Source organism: Protopterus annectens, chromosome 11.part0 (assembly GCF_019279795.1).
Source record: "Protopterus annectens isolate FY-2018-M chromosome 11.part0, PAN1.0, whole genome shotgun sequence".
Taxonomy (NCBI): Eukaryota; Metazoa; Chordata; order Ceratodontiformes; family Protopteridae; genus Protopterus; species Protopterus annectens.
The window spans coordinates 366,399,605-366,417,423 of record NC_056745.1 but is presented as its reverse complement, the minus strand read 5'-3'; the positions used below and the strand labels follow the sequence as shown (position 1 = coordinate 366,417,423).

At 43.4% G+C, this 17,819-nt stretch overlaps 1 protein-coding gene across 1 annotated transcript in view; it reads left to right on the top strand.

The window, feature by feature from the left end:
- Positions 1–17,819, top strand: part of POC1B (POC1 centriolar protein B) — a 944,738-nt gene that overhangs the window by 882,102 nt on the left and 44,817 nt on the right. The window lies entirely within an intron of this gene.

The window sequence follows — 17,819 nt, the reverse complement described above, 5'->3', positions numbered from 1 at the left end:
ATCTCCCCCACCCACGGATACCACAGTGTATACCTTTCCTACAGCTAAATTTACACTACTAGTGACAGGGGTGGGGGGTTTCGCAGCCCCCATGCTAAGGGAAAACACTGCTCAAGATACAGACAGATTTACAAGTGCAGTCTGTGAGCACCTACACGGATGTATGTATCGTGCCATCACTGGTAAACCAAGACTCACTCCTCCTAGACAAGGACACCAGTCTGGTGGACCTCTGCAATAAACAGGCTATACTACAGAAGTAGGACAGTGTTCCAGACACACAGCAAATCCCACGAAGGGCACACATCAGTGACCGCTATTAGTATGATACATAGGTCCCTCATGACATCATCCAAGGCTAACATCAGCATTAGAATATGCAAGGATTCGAAAGATAACCACAAAGCCTTCTTTGGCTATGTCAAGGATCCAAGTGGTGACAGACAGATTTGCACTGTGCCAGTGAAATATAGCACAAAATATGCTGACCCTACTGATATTCCCAACATCCTTGCAGATACATTCAGTGCATACTTCACCCCTTAAAGAGCCCGCAACACTACCAGAAAGGTACAGTATCCCACACATCAGACATACACAGGTGGAAATGGCCCTCTCTAACAGCAGAACATAAGCTTTCCAACATTTGCCTCTCCACAGGCTACATGCCCATACAATGGCACGTGGCAACGGTTATTCCACTCCATCAAGGTGGAAACACAACTGACCATGGTAACTACCACCCCATAAGCTTGACTAGCCTGGTCTGCAATGGTATGGATTGCATCCTCATGGCACTCATTAACAAAGACATTGGTAACCTCTGAACACGTGACCCAACCCAGGTCAGCTTGGCTGAATGCAGCTCATGCCTACTGAACCTGTTTGACATCTTACATACAGTCACCAAGATGTTAGATGACGGGGGGAGGTGGTTCACACATACTACCTGGACCTCACCAAGGCTTTTGACACCATTCCCCACTCAGGTATTATTGATAAACACACCAGCCTGTACATACACCCATACATCACAGGTTGGGTTGCCAATGGGCTTGCACACAGAACCCACATGGTACGACTAGCAGTCTCTAGGTCCAACTCTTGGCCAGTCACGACTGGTGTCCCACAGGACTCAGTCTTGGGAGCCCTACTGTTTGGCATATACATCTCAGAGGTACAGGCAAACACAGGTGGACTATGGCAGACCATGTTTGGCAATGACTGCGAACTGGGAGCCATGATTGATAGTCCAGCTGACACAGACATCACTCAAGGGACCTCACAGAGACCGTCACAGGTTGTCAACATCATGGCCTCCAGCCAAGTGCCACTAACTGCATGGTCATTCCATTGTGGAATATTAAGCACCCACATATTAACACATAAGTGGCAGCCACTTTAATACGGATGAGGTAATGGGGTATCTGGGGACTAAGGTAGATAGTGATCTCCCCTTTGACAATCATATCTCCACAGTAGTTAGGACATCCTTCTATGTAGGCCATCTGATTACTAAAGGGTTCCCATCTAGACATACTGGGGTTATAGTGCCCCTTTACTCATCACTCATCAGTCCCATCATAGGGTATAATAACCCATTTGGGATGTACCTCAGAAGACACTTCCAACAACTGGGAATCCAAGAATGTACCTCGCCAAGGGGAATACTGGCCTCCAACATATGGCCTATGCAGCCAGACTGAATAAACTCCTGCTTTACTCAGTGGCATCTCGTTTACCCAGAGATGATCTCTGCTGGCCAACACAGCCATGTCAAACTCAGGGTTAAGGGATATGCTCCACCTATGGGAATCCATGTCACAGTGAGCCACTCACTGTAGTGAGCTGAACCTTGCTACAACAATAACTGAAAGATGCTGGAGGGACGGATTCCTGTCACAGACACTCGCCATACTTTGGAACAACATCCCTAACTACATTATACAGAGCCCCTCACTAACACTCTGCAAGCGAAACCTTGAAGAGTTAATGGTGAACAGTAGATGCACCCCAGGGATCCCGCCATTGGCTCTGCTCCACAGAGGGACATTTACTGAATCAATGGGGTGGCAAAAGCTGACACATTTTGGCTGGGCTTATGAATGGCCTCTGGCAGTTTGGCCAAGTTACCTACCTGTGAATCTATACATACAATATCAGCACATACTGATAGCTTAATTTACTGTTCAGGTGTTGACTTACCTTGTGCCAATGGCAGTTGTGTGTGCAATAGTTGAGGGCTGCCTATGTTGGCTGCACACAGTGGACTGCCTATACATGACAATTTACAGGTAATCTTGTGTGTGTGTCATCCATTTTTACTGTGTGTGCAGGCAAAGAAAGGTGTCAGTCTCTAGGTGCCTACACTGTCAGTGTGTGTGCTATACGTTCCCTCTGTGCCAAGGCATGGGCATACTGGGCACGCCTCCGTCTGCCTACTGGGGCTGGCTCAGGGTGTTCATGGTCTGAGTACCTCTGTGCCTGTGGGGTCCTTGGCAATGGTGGTGGGCTGTGAGGGCCTTCACCATTCTGTCCCTGCTGCAGCTCTTTCCGCAGGACCATATTGTGTAGCATGGCACATACTATGAAGATGTGGGCACACATGCCTGGAGAGTACTGCAAGGCTCCACCAGATATTTCCAAGCAATGGAACCATGATTTCAGCATCCCAAACACATGCTGTATGTTGATTGTGGTTTGTGCGTGTGCTTCATTGTGGTGTTCCTGGGTGTGTGTGCATTTCTGATGGGAGTCATCATCCATGGTTCCAGTGCATAGCCAGCATCCCCCACCAGGTGGCCATTTGGAATGTCCCCCCTGGCAAATAACTGATACAGCTGTAAGGTATGCCAGATGTGGGAGTTGTGATAGCTTCCAGGGCTGCCAGCACACACATCCATGATAATGCCCTGGGCATTGCACACGACCTGGCAGTTGATGGAGGGGTATCCCTTACGGTTTATGTAACACCTACCCTGCTCACCGGGTGGTGACTTGATGTGTATGTGCGTGCAGTCTATTGCACCCAGTACCTCCGGGTATTCTGCCACACAGTGGAAGAGACACATATTGCTGGCCAACTTCTCCTGCGTTTGGGGGAAGTATATGTGCTTATGTGCTCATTGGCATGTGGTAGCATGGCATCCAGGAACTGGCGTAGTACTCTGGATGCTGACGCCTGTGAGATCCCTATGATATCCCCAGTTGGTCTTTGAAAGGTACCTGTAGTTAGTATTCCCAGGCTTACACATACCTTCGTATCCACTGGGATTGGTTCCCCTCTGTTTGTTCTGGCTCTGAGGAGTGGCTGGCACAGCTCCACAAGTTGCTGTAGGATGTCCCTGTCCACCCTGTAACACTCTACTGTCTCCAGATCATGTAACCCCCGGTAGGTTACCCTTGGTCTGAACACTCTACTCCTCCTCTGGTGCCTGAGGTGGTCGTATGCATCATCCTTCACACCACCTTCAGTCTCCAACTTATGCTGGTGGATCAAAGCTATGGCAGCCCCTAACATTTACATACTAAAAGTTCCCCATCTGTATACACCACTGGTGCAGAGTGTATGGGAGTACACAAATGTGTGTGATGCGCTTTCACACTTTATACTATTATGCTATGGATGTTGCTGATGTCTGTGGGTGTATATGAGCTATTCCAGCTGCAGCGTGTCTTAATTATGGGTTTTGCACTGAGTACTGCAAGTATGGGGCCTTTACTGTGGAGATATGCTTGCCTGCCTTGCTTAATCTGTTGCACTTTAATTCTCCTTTAAACCTGGATCCCATTCCATTATCAGGCATGCATCCACCTGCCATCTTTCTTGTTTTGTACTTTCCCTACCCAGTCATGGCAAAATGTGTCTTGTAGCTGATATACTGCAAATCGGCTTTGTTCTGCTTTGACACTTCACTGTTTTCTTTGCAGTACATCCCCTCCCCTTTCCTGTTTTTCAGGTAGCTGCTTGCAGCCTTTTTAGCTGTTGTCATTGGCCCACTGTAGGCTCCTAGGTGTTAATTAGTCATTTGTACTCCAATTTCACTGCTGCATCATTTCCTTATTTCTTTCCTATATCCTTCCTGTTTCAGCTGCAGTGTGCGCTGCGCAAACCCATTTACCGGGTTTACGCGTGTTTTCATCTCCGTTCACATGCGTACTCTGTTACCTTGCGTACTCTCTGCTAAGCATAGCTATGCCCAGTTTAACACATCCCTATCCTGCAGCTTTGCCTAGCTAGGGGCAAACCGGTTTAGCAATGCTCCAATGTGCTTACAGCAATGGCAACACACCCCTCTCTTGATGTCATCTTTATCTCAAGGGCACACCTCAGTGTTATAACGCTACGCTGTGAGGTGCATCCTTACACCAGCGGGGAATCTGTGATTCACTATTACTCCTCTGATTTGCATGGCATTGCCTACTAGTTCCTAGCTACCTCACATAACACTGTCACAGCCCCTTAGCAACCCTTGCGCCATATTATGGTGTATCATGCCTACCATTGACTATTATGGGGAAATCATGATATGTGTTACATTGCAGTTTTATTCTGTATTTTTATATTTTCCTTGCGATCCCCTTTGCACACTGCTGCCCTGCGCTTCCACGTTGCGATAGTGCCACTATATATATTAAATGTTAATTTTATATTTTGTACATGTTTTTTTATGCCAATGGCTATATATTTAGCCATTGGCATATATTAACAGTATAATACATGTGTTTGGTCGGCTATCATGGTTCCGATTTTATGTTTGCAAAAATGTAAACCGTTTTCTACTGTTTACATTTTTGCATGCTTACACTACGCCTGCACCACTTCCTGGATCGCTACATACCTTCATTTGCATGCTACACTGCTGCACATGGGGTAATTAGCATACAGGGCCCGGGAGTTGTGTGGGCGTAGCGTATGCAGGTAGTGCACGTGGAAGCAGCTCGTACCTGGATCGCTCAGCAGCCATATTTGGTGTTAGAACACCGATGCTACGCCTGCACCTGTCGCAACCTTTATGAATCCCGGGGACTGATTTGCAGGTATGTCCCAGCACAGTGAATTAAGATTTGCATCAGACTGTAGCAATTTTGTCATTAAAACAAGAGCTAGCCTGTTACTCTGTTAGAATAGCTGCAGACGTTTTGGCCACTTAGATCTGCTCATTATAAGTGCTGTAAAAAAGTGACTTACTAGCTGTGTGTTGGGCACATAAGGTCCTCACCCTCAAGCCTGTTAACATATCCTCATTCCACAGCATCCTTCAAACAATAGGTGTGCTCAGTACAGGATGGATGTGACTGTGGCACAGGTAGCACTATGTTTGCTTTGATTTTTCATGAGGGCTCCATTTTCAGCTTTGTTTCTGAAATACAGTTATCATTTTAACTTTTGTAATGTAGCTCAACATCAGTCTTCCTTGAGATGCGGTGCTGATTTGTCGGAATCTTATTATTTTATGAAATATCATATTACTATGAAGAATATAAGGTTAAAGAAGTGGGTTTTCATAATATAGTATGATAATGTTGCCTACTGTTGTTTGCATTGTACGATTTCTTCCTGTAAAACATTTACAAAGATTGAAATTAGCAAAGTAACCCCATGGTATCTGCTTCAACACTGCAATGGTTTGCTTATAAAAAAAAGATCAGTAAATTAAATTGTAGCTGTTGTGACTCGTTTATTGGTGCTAGTTTGTGCTTTGACTCTAGTATTTAAAATTTTTTTGAGGCATCACAGCAGATCATTAGGGTGAGAACTTAGCATAACGGTTAAGGTGTTTATCTTACAGATACAAGGTGCAGGGTTTGATTCTCACATGGGGTAATTGGCTAGGCTTAAAATGACCCACAAGGGTAGTTAGCTTAGAACTAATCCATAAACCTATGAACCTTTGATTTTTAAGGTCTTATATTCATTTAAATATTTGAAAAACTATGCCACCCCGATATCTTGTGGGAAGTCTGAAAATAGATCCTTAACTTCTATGGTAGCTAGTAGCAAATCCTCAGAATAAATGCTGTCATTAATATTCCTGAAGAAATCCCAGGAATCCTTGTTAATATGCTTCTTAGTTTGTGACATCTATAAAATTGGCGATCCTATGAGTTTTAGATCCCTTAGCGTCCACAGTGGGACGCAGAGGTGGGGCCAACTAATTTTTGTGAATGTTTGGGATGCCAAAAATCCCCAGAATTCGTGGATATTCAACTTTCAAGTAATCATAATCAAAATGTGTAATCTGTTATTGCATCAACAAGTATATAATAAAACATCTATTCTGGTCAGACAACAATAACATTTCAATTTTAAGGTTATAGTCAGTGGTGTTCATAGCCACCATCACCTATCCCCTTTGTTGGGTTTCATTAAGCGACTCTCTTTGTTGCTACACCTTTAAATTCCATGGTTTTGAACTGGTGGAATAGGATGTGAGGGGGGAACCTTAGAAAATTAATCTAGAAATGAAATTATGACAATGGCAATTAAAATCTTTTGCTTTAGGTCCTGATGGTTTGAATAACGCTATTTCTATTGCAGCAGTTTTAAAATTGAAATCTATTGCTTTTTAATTGTGTGATAAGTTTTGTGCTGCTAAAATTTATTTACATTTTTGTATATATTCTATCTCCATGTGTCTTTAAGAATTCAGTCATGATGTAATAATTAGGGGAAGGAAAATTTTGTTATAAAGCAAAAGTGAACATGTCTCTGATGAAGTCCTGATTATTTTTAATGGGATGAAACAGCTAAGACTCAATAAACACTATTTGATTACTAGTGGCATTTCTGTTTTTCCTCTTGCTGGCAAGAGCTGATTTTCAGCCCTTTTACTTGTGCAGTTTATTTTGTTCGCACACTAACTCTGGATTCTTTATCTGGTGGTGGAGGTGACTACTGGTTCCAGCAGTGAATAAGTTTGGAGGAATACATACAACTAAGAGTGCAGAAAACAGGCAATACATGCAGGAAGTAACTGGAGGAAACTAAGAAAGGAGCCACTGCACTAGGAGCAGGTAATTTGGAAGGAAAAACAATAGAGTGGAAAGAAGCCAAGCGGGTTTTAACCTGTAGGTTGAAGAAGTCTTTCATGTGTGGGAATGCTAGCTGAATATAGACAGAGAGAGAGAGAAGGAGAGGAGTATTGAATGAAAGACCAGCTCTGGTAGGGTTTTAGTGGAATCAAGAATAGAGAATGCTATTAAGAAAGGGATAATTAGGAAGGCCTGTAAATTGCCACATGATAATTATGAAAAGCAGAGGAGATGTAAAAAGACTAGGAGGGATGCAGAGCCATAACTAGCTTTTCTGGTGCCCTGTGGAACTCTCCGGTTTGGCACCCCCATCAACTCAGAGTTAAAATTGCAAGAAAAACCCAGCCTTGTGTAATGGAGGCCCATGGGATATATGCAAATTATTCTTTAAGGACATCAAGTGTTTCAGCTAAACAGCTTCTGAATGCCTATGGCTTTTTACTGTTTCAGTCTTTACGGATACATTCAGGCCAGTAAAGGCAAGTTTAGCTGAAACACTTAATGTCCTTAAGGGGTTATTTGCATATATCTCATGGGCCTCCATTATATAAGGTATACGGTATCACACAGTGAAAACTGTGACTTGGATGGTTTTTTTCTTGTAGTTTTTACTGACTGGTTTGTCTCTTGTGATCTTTTTAGCTTTTGGTTTCAGCTCTGAGTTGAGGATAAAAAATGTTTTCTGCATGTTCTTTTCCAAGTTCAGGAATCAAAAAGAAAAAGTCCTTGAAACTATAGCAATTCACTTGCTACAAATGTAACAAGTGGCCTGCTACAGTCCAAATACCACACACACAGGGCTGAAACACTTCAGCCCTGACAACAAATGCTGTATTAGCATTTATGTCTGAATGCCAGTGCTACCCGTACCAAACACAAAAAACTGAAGTGCTTTAGCCCTGACCACCATTGCAGTATCAGCAGTCATTTCTTAATGTCATCCGTGCACTACTGCTGGATGAACATCTGACGATCGCACCCTCTCTGATACCTTGCACTGGGGGCAGTTGCCCCTATCACCCCACCTAGCTACACTTCTGAAGGAAAGATTAGAATGACAAATTACAAAAGAGCAATTAGAGGAAATGTGCATGCCCCCTATGTATGCTACAGCACCCAAAAGACTTAGGATATTTGCATGGAAATGTTTTCTTAAGTGCTTTTTATATTCCAAGTAGTCTTCAATGAATTTTCCCCCAAGTGGAGAGCAGGTTTTGAAGATGTGAAGAAATGAAGGAGGAAATTGGGAACGTATTTTTCTGGGAATATGTGAAGTTATCCAAGTTTAAGAACTACTTACAGAATGTCCTGATAAAGTTGTCGGAGATTACAGTATATTATCTAAGTAGATGATGCTGTTGAGTTGGCATCTGTGTTTAGAATTGCTGAGACATAGTAAGGCTTCAATGGGCAGCACAGTGTTGGAGCAGATAGTGTTGTTGTCTCACAGCAAGAGGTTCCCCAGTTCAATTCCTAGCTGGGTTGACTTCTGTTTGGAGTCTGCATGTCCTCCCTGTGTTTACGTGGGTTTCCTCCCACATTCCAAAGAAATGCATTAGGTGGCTTGGATACTCTAAATTGGCCATAGGTGTACATGCCTGTGTGAATGTGTGGTGTGGAAGAACAACCATGGCAGGGCTAGCCACCTGGTGGTGTAAACCTTGGCTCTAGATTGTCATTGTGAAGTGGCATCCCGACCCCATGTGCAAAAATGGGAATAAGGGGTCATGGATAGTAAGGCCTTATTAAGATTAATGTTACTACCAGCCAAAACAAATCAATTACATGAAAGTGGAAATCAAAGATTAAACTGTAAATGAAGTACTGAATATTGTGAAGGAAATAAATTATCTAGAGTTGGGAACATTAAAAGAGCGAGGAAATAATTTTTATAAGAATAAGTGGTGTGTTTGGGAACAGTATGTACAGCGTAGTCCTAGAACAGATGGCTAAATTTAGTGGGTTGGTTAGAACAGAAAAGTGGAGTATGCTTTAATGCATAAGAATAAAATAACAGTTATTGTACAAACTGTGTAATGCAAGTACATGGTAATGGAAAGTGTTAGTGTGATATTTTTGTTTTTATTTGAATGTATGTATGTTCATGTTACATATTAACCTTGTGATAAATAAAGTTGTTCATATATAAAAAACAGACAAGCAAACAAAGTTAGGTGCTTCAGAAAATCTTTTGTCTTCACCTTCCCAGACTAAGTAACAGTTGTGATCTCCTAGGATGCTGAATGTGAGCAACGGATTGCTGATGGGTACTGTGGTTTCAGCTCTTTGACAGAAAATAAGATGCATTAAATATGTGTGTGTGTGTGTGTGTGTGTGTGCATGCATGCGTGTGTCTTAAAAGTCTTTCGGCTTTTCCCGGTTAGGTGTCGCCACAGCGGAACTCCGGTCCGCTAATGATTGGCAGTAGATTTTTTTACATACTGGCTTGCCGGGCCTAACGCGCAGCCTTCAACGAAGGAACGCCCATTCACGCATGTCGCCACACAGAACACGCTCTAACTGAGAATCGAACGGGCAACGTCTAACTGTTGGGCAACAACGCTATATATATATATATATATATATATATATATATAAAGAGAGAGAGAGGAAGAATAATAACTGTCGTGTTAAGTTTTATATGAAGACTTTAGCTAAAAAGATAGAGTTTTCAGACAGTTTTAAAGTAGGAGAGTATGTGCATCCTGCCATTGTACTACTCATATTTGTCAGCATCAAACGGGTTGGTGTCCAGTGACCTTTTCTGATACATGTCTGCTCCTCCAGGTGGGACATGATAGAACAGCCCTGTATGCTGTCTAACCTGCACCAGGGATTCTGTCTTGGACAGTGAGCCATCCCAAAGAGAGGTACACAGGCTAAGCTCTTCATTTCTCTCCTTTCCTCTCCCATGCCAGGTACAGCAAGTGACAGAGCGATTAGTCAAAACATAGGTTACTATGGTCAAGGGCTTTATGCCTCTCTGCCCACAGAGCTGGCTTTCAGAGCATTTTTTTTTGAGGATGTCATCATCTGTAGATTTTCTTTCTTCCTTCCTTTCCTTCTGGTAGTCAGAATTCTAACACAATTAATCTGGAGAAAAGGCAAATAATTTAAAAACAAAATATAAGCATAAGGCAGTCTTCTGTTTATTAAATTAAGAAATTCAAATTAACAAAGAAGATTCCAGTATGTCGGAGGAGTAGATGCTGGTAGCTCCCACTGTTTCTTCACTGGGTGTCTTCCTAGCTGTCATAATAGCAATGTCCAGGGACATTTGTGGGGCAGATAGCTATTCCTTTATCTACTGTTATGTGGGTAGGAACATGCCCCTCTAGTCTTACTGATCTGATGGTTGAATACTGATCCTCACAGGCTTTTGCTAATGCTTAAGTTTTTCAGCTTATTATTATTTCAGGAGTGTTTTGCTGATTTTCAAAAGGTGACTTAAGTTTCTGTAGCCCATTTAAAGCTTTAATCCTTAAGGATTTTTACTACAGTCCCCCCATTTGTTCACTTAATTGATCCACTGGCTCCACTCAATTGTCCCATTCATTCCTCTTGAGCATATGGGCCCCCAGAATGAGCTCACTACCCTCTCCTTCCATGGGCACACAACATCCCCCCTGATGGGCTGGAGAACAGTAACCAGTTTCCTCCCTGTCCACCCAGGCTTCTGTGTCCCCTCATGTGGAGATAGACTGGACACATCCCCTCCACAGGTGGTGATCACTATAGCCTGTCCAGTCCTCATTTTCAAGCTCATCAGCCCATTCCTTCCTAAGAGGTAGGAGTTGGTTGGTAGGGAGTGGGGCATTCATCTGGTTATGTAGACTAACACAACACATTCCCTGCAGCAGCACTGTAAGCCTCACAGTAGCTCCCGCTCGCAAGGCGCATTCATGCACAGTATTTACACGAAGTCCCTAGATTTTTGCAAGACAGGTGTTGCAGGATTATTGCTGTCAACAGTACATCAACTCTGCGGTGTAGTTTTCTAATGCAGCAGGCTAATATTGCCTCCCTACCTCAGGATGTGCAAACAAGCATTGTCCACTCTTAATTTCCCTCACCTGCTATCCCCAGCGCCCATACTTCGAGCATGCATAGCTCTCGGCTGCCTGATTTCACCTTATAGTTTGATCTGTTCGTCATTAAATCTGTGGCTGGCAAATCATTGAGGATTGCAGTCACAAAACAATGACAGATATTTGAGTTTCAGATTTCATATCCTTCAGAAATTGAATGGTAATAGAAAACCTGTTATTCTAGTAACTTAGTATATAAGAAATATTTAAAACCTATCCCTGAGTTTGGGCCTTTTTCACCTCATTTTTGTCTTTGTCCCTGATTGTTGAGCTAATACAAACCAGCATGATATTTACAGCACATTTTTCATAAATATTAGGAGCAATATAACATTGTTTCAATTTACAGTATATATACAGTATTCACATTTAAGTCTAGGGTCTAGTATGCAGAGAGACATTGAGGGTAAGCAGCTGTTTTTGTCTTGTTTGTTTAATGCCTGGGTCATTGTTTATATATGGTAATGCGAGCAGTTCACTTTCCCAGTAAATGAATGTCTATATTGAAAAATAGTGACTTTTTAAAGGTCAGGTTTTTAAATCATTTATCTTGAATTCTGTCATCTCTATTCAGTATGCTCTTAGTCACTTCCAAAAACTGGAACAGCGAGTATGTGTCCTTCCCTCACAAGACACACATACCCTCCTTTCTGTCCGGGAGGTGATTAGGCATAGCTTAATAATTCCAAGTCTGTTCATGGATCCAGGACTAAAGTCTCTACTACTGCTCAGGAAGGGTCTTTTGTTTCAGTGATATCAGGGCAAAGTATAACACCTGTTACTGAAATTCTTTAATTTCAAAACTTGGCCTGCCGAAGTTTTGATTTCTATCGAATGATTTTTACTTTAGCTGGTATAGCTGTTAATAGAGACGAAAGGACCTGTTAACTAGGAAGCCTTAGTTTTCCAGATTGAAGACATTTTTTGTTGTGCAGAGAGTACTATTTCAACACCTGTAAATGTCCACTTCCAAATATTCATGGCTGTCTGTCTCATTTACTTGCTGAAGTCACAGCATGTTCTTCTGCTAACAGATGTTCTGTGCAGTTTTGTCAGCTTAGCTTCCTTGAGAGTCTTCTTTAGTTTTCAGACCCATAATATGAGAATGTTTCTCAGGAGAGTTCTCCATATGATACCGCCAAAGAAGGCATTTGAACTGGGGGTATGGTGAGACCTTCTTTTAAGTTGATATTTTTGGACCTGTTATAATTATTATCCTGGAAAACTACCCTAGTTGCCATCACTTCAGTCAGAAGGATATAGGTTGCAAACCCTTATGTGTTCAGAATCACCCACCTATTTCAGCCAGTGGTTTTGTCAGCTATTGTCATCAGTCAGGAAGGTCATTTTCCATCCTTCCGCTCTTGTGTGGGATTGAAAAGAGCATGAACTTCATCATATGGCTTCTCAAAGGCATTTTTTTCTGGATATTTTTCCACTCATGCTTGCCAATCATCACTCCCCACCCTTAGGTCTTCGGCTTGCACTGAAGATTACCAAAGATACCCTCATCCAGACAGCCATGAATGGAGTTTGGGCTCAGTCCACGTCAGTTAGTGCCAGGACCACTCTAGATTCAGCAGCATGAAGATATGGCTTCAGTTTGTAAACCAGGACTACCAATGTTTAAGGGCGGACCCAAATTGCCCACAGGTTAGGGAGCTGCCTAGCAGTCATTACCATGCTGCAATCAGGGAGGAGAAATATTTACTTTAATTACTCTTGCAGGGTTGGTGTGTTTGCTGTTCTGTGATTCATGCACATTTCTACTTATACATTCTTTTGTGTGCACCAAGTGCACTCATCTTCTGTGCTGCAGCAGCAAACTGCAGCCTCCATTAGAAGCCACTGAGGCAGTGGGTTGATTTTCCTCCCTTCTCCTGACATGAACAAGCTGCCAGTGCCCATTCATCCCCCCAACTCCCGTCATTGCCTTCTCCCTTGCCTTGAATTCTGTCTGAACATGGGTTTTTTGAGTCACATTTGATATTTTTTCCTGTATGAATTCCTACAGCAATGATCCATAGGGCAAACAATGTAAAGAATAGCAGGCAGGAATTTAATATGAAGAAAAAGTGTAATTCAGTCATCTACCATTATAATGACAACTTAACACAACTTTACTGTTATCTCATTATTCTCATCTTCAAATTATCTAACTGGGCAGAAAAATAATTTATGACTCCAAACTAGTAGTAGAGGTTTGAGCTAGCATGCCTTGGATGACTGCCACAGCACAGTCACTCCAAGTTTTGGAAATATAATCTGCTTTAGAAAGGTGTGGACGGAGGACCACAAGCCCGTTTCACAAAATGCAGCTGAGATTGCCACACAGAACAAAGTGACAGGAGCAGCTGCTGCTGTTGTGGAATGGGTCCTACCATCAGTTGCAGCATTTTGCATGTATTACAATGACCAGTAACTTTGCTTCCTCTGCACTTAACGTGATGGAGCTCCAGCAGTTAAGCAGACCAGTTCTAACTAAACCGATGACAGTACAACCGTTAGTTATGAATTATTTGACAAAACATTTCAAAAAATGGTAGGACCCATTCCACAACAGCAGCAGCTGTTCCTGTCACTTTGTTCTGTGTGGCAATCTCAGCTGCATTTTGTGAAACGGGCTCGTGGTCCTCCGTCCACACCTTTCTAAAGCAGATTATATTTCCAAAACTTGGAGTGACTGTGCTGTGGCAGTCATCCAAGGCATGCTAGCTCAAACCTCTACTACTAGTTTGGAGTCATAAATTATTTTTCTGCCCAGTTAGATAATTTGAAGATGAGAATAATGAGATAACAGTAAAGTTGTGTTAAGTTGTCATTATAATGGTAGATGACTGAATTACACTTTTTCTTCATATTAAATTCCTGCCTGCTATTCTTTACATTGTTTGCCCTATGGATCATTGCTGTAGGAATTCATAAAATTATTGGCTATGGACAGTCCTGTGTGGAAAAAAAAATCATACATTCTACCTGTACATAAAGGTGGTACTTCTATGTGTCTCTCTAATTATAGACTCATAGCCATCGCCATACTATCCTGTTTATCTAAAATTCTTGAAAAATGTATTCAGACTCAACTGCAGCAGCAGTAACCTTCTACCTCCTCTCAACATGGATTTTGCCCCTGTAACAGTACTACCACCAGCCTGCTTAGTTTCCTTACTACAATAAACTAAAACAGAAACTCAGGTGCAAGAGCGGGATGGAATTTACTGGAGATAATTGTCAAAGGAACCAAGGTATTGGAAGCAAATAACTAGAGAGGGAAAGATAATAGAGTGGGATGAGGCCAAACAGAAGACTGGATTGCAGGGTAGAAACTGGCTTCCCTACCAGGGATCTATATCAGAGTGTAGGCAAAGAGAACGATTCCTAAGTGAAAGACCAGCTCTGGTAGAGTTTTAAGTCAAATCTAGAACACTAGCTGATGCAGTCATCACTTGTGGGTTATCCGTGCTGGGTAGCCCTCGGCCGGCCTGAATACCAGAGTAACTGATTTCCCTCTTGCGTCGGCTGTTCTGAGACTGTGTCTGCTAACAGCCAACACCATTACATCAGTCTTTCTTGCCATGGAGCCCGAAGCAGAAGCAGTTTTGCGAGTGCGTCGGTCAGCCATTGCCAGAGTGAGGAAAACCATCTAAAGCTAAGTACCCCATTGGGGAACATTTTTCTTGTTTTTAACCGATGTCAAAGAAAGTGAACGATTGTCTCAGTTGTGGAAAGCAAATCCTACACCGAGACGTCCATTCTCTCGGCGTCACTTGTTAGGCCCAAACCACAACATCCCCAGGTGTCGGTTCTTTGTCTTGTTTAATGCTAGAACCATAAGAAGAAGAGTTGAAATTGTTGTTGGGCATTTTAGTGAGTCTTTTTTTCTCAACGTGATATGGTGTCGGTCTCTCAATCGGCTACTGACTTACCTATAAAAAAGAAAGACAAGGATAAAGATAGGCCTCTAAAAGTTAGGCCCTCTGACAACTCAGGTCAAAAGTCTGGTATTTTTCAACTCGGTGCTACAGCTGAACTCTTCGCAGCCCCTGACGCCAGCCAAGGAACAGTCACAGGCCTCTACTGAGACCTGTTCGGAGCCCTGTACGCCGCCGGATCCACCTCCCCCTGCTATGTCACCTCATTCTCACGTGGTCAGGTCCGGAGCCTCTTTTCAGGCACCAGCTTCCGCTGAGACACCTCCAACTACTGAAGCCAGGCTCACACCTATGACAACACTGCCGGTTAAACTCACTTTGTATAAGACTACTGATCTGTCCAGGCCCAAGCCTAAGAATACTCCTAAAAAGATCCCTCCCCAAGGACCCAGCCAACGACCTACACCTAACCAGCCTGCCCCTCAGTCCCAGCAACTGCCCAGAATGCCAGAAGACTTGGATGACTTTTATTAGAGGAATCCAACCCCACCCTCCCATCCCAGCCAAAAGAAAAAGGGACACCTCCCCTGAGGTCCTCACTGACCAGGAATCAGAAGAATCTGTCCTTGAAGAGTCAGACATGGAAGACCAGCCCTTTGCAGCATTTGAGGACTCTGATAGTGATGACCCCATTCCGTCTGCCTCCCCCTATGAGGACCTTTCTTTTGGGGAAACCTTAAATTCCCTCAGAGAACACTTTCAGTGGGAGGCCCAGGATTACCCTCAGTCTAAGAAGAGACTGAGAGAGTTCCTTGACCTGCCCCAGCATAAACCTCTGGCCATTCCGCCTATCCTGGAGGTAGTGGAGGATGTTTTTCTAGAATCTGCCCTTTCACCAGATTCTCTCCCCCCAGCACCCAGGAAACCAGACAGATATTACAGGGTGCAAGACACCCACAAATATCTTTTCAAAAACCCCACTGCAGGCCTTGAAGCCATTACTCAAGGCCTAAGGGAGCTAGGGGAAGCTCATCAAAAAATCCAATCCCAGGTGACAAAGAAAGAAAGCAGAACTTTAGACAAAATGGGAAAAAAAGTATACACTTCAGCCACTTTAGTTGTAAGAGCCCTAAGTTGTCAATTTCATATGCTGAATCTCCAGCAGAATGTCCTTGAACTGATTAAACAGAAGTTATCTTCCATTCCTGACAATAGTACTACCAGAAAATTAACAGACCTCATGCAGTCTAGCTCTCAGGTAGCCCAGAACTCCTTGCATTATGGTTTTGATGCCTTAGAAGCTTCTACTAGGGCTGCAGTCACAGACTCAGTAATCAGAAGGCATGCCTGGTTAAGGGAACAGCCTTTGCTTGGCCAAGTAAAATCCAAGCTGCTAGATGCCCCCTTAGATAAAGACCAGTTGTTTGGACTTAAAGTGGAAGAGGTCATTAAGCAAATGGAGGACAAAGCCAAGTCCATGGAAACTGTCAAGGACTTCTTACAGGTGCAACCTCCCAGGTTCAGCAGAAACTTCCCCACTAAACACTGGTCCTTTCCCTCTCAGACAAAACCAGTCCAGAGAAAGGTATGCAGAGAAAGAACCCCTAGGCATCTGTCCCATAGCCATCAAAGACCCAGGCAGTGGTTCACTGCTGCTCCTAGGCAAGGGAGTTCTAAACCAACTCCCTTCTCCAAGGACTCTCAATGACTGTCTTCCCTGCTGTCTGCCCCTCATGTCACCAAACAGGCTAGGAGGAAGACTTTCCCTCTTCCTAGAAAACTGACAGGCCATCACCTCAGATCTATGGGTCCTAAAAATTATTATCAGCGGGTACAGATTCTGTTTCAGAGAAAAGCCAAAAAGGTCAGGTTGTCCAGATGTATCTGCAAATCAGAGGACAGAAGCCATTCATCAGATCAGAAAGCTTTATGCCCCATGTGCTGGGTTAGATATTAATAAGGAGGCCCGTAGACCCAGCACCAGAAAATCTTATTCCACAAATTGGAAAAGGTTCACCTGCTGGTGGAGCAGCAGAGGCACATACAGCACCAATGCCTCTTTACCACTGGTTCTGGACTACCTGGCAGAGCTTCTAGAAAAGGGGTTGTCTTACTCCTCTATCAAGACTCATACCTCAGCTATCACAGCCTATGTCCAGGCGGAGCAGCCCTTGTTCTCTCAGAACCTCTTAAAACAGTTCCTCAGAGGTGTGGCTCACATCAGATCACCTAGAAGGCCACCTGCACCAGCGTAGGATCTAAACTTTGTTTTGGAAAAGTTGACTCTACCCCCTTTTGAACCAGCATCCTCAGCAGATCTCAAGTACCTCTCTTGGAAAACTGCTTTCTTGCTCGCTGTCACCTCTGCCAGGAGGGTATCTGAGCTCCAGGGCCTCATGGCCACTGAACCCTTCATCATTTTCCACGCAGACAGGGTCTCTCTGAGAACCAATCCCTCCTTTATGCCTAAGGTGGTCTCTGATGTAACCCTCAACCAGACCATTCACCTACCTACCTTATTTTCAAAAGCTTCCAGTAAAGGAGAAAGAATTCTGCATACCCTGGACATGCACAGACAATTGATATTTTACCTTGACAGGGCCAAATCACTCCGAAAAACTACTTGTTTCATTTGCCCCCAGGGCAGAGGGGAAACCATTACTAAGCAGACCATTTCCAAATGGATCTCTCATTGCATATACCTTCCATGGAAAGAGTCCTCCTAAATCTGTCAGATGTCATTCCACTAGAGGAGTCTACTTCCATGGTCTTCCTGAGAGGGGTCCCTACCAAGGATATCCTGGAGGCTGCTACATCTATCCAC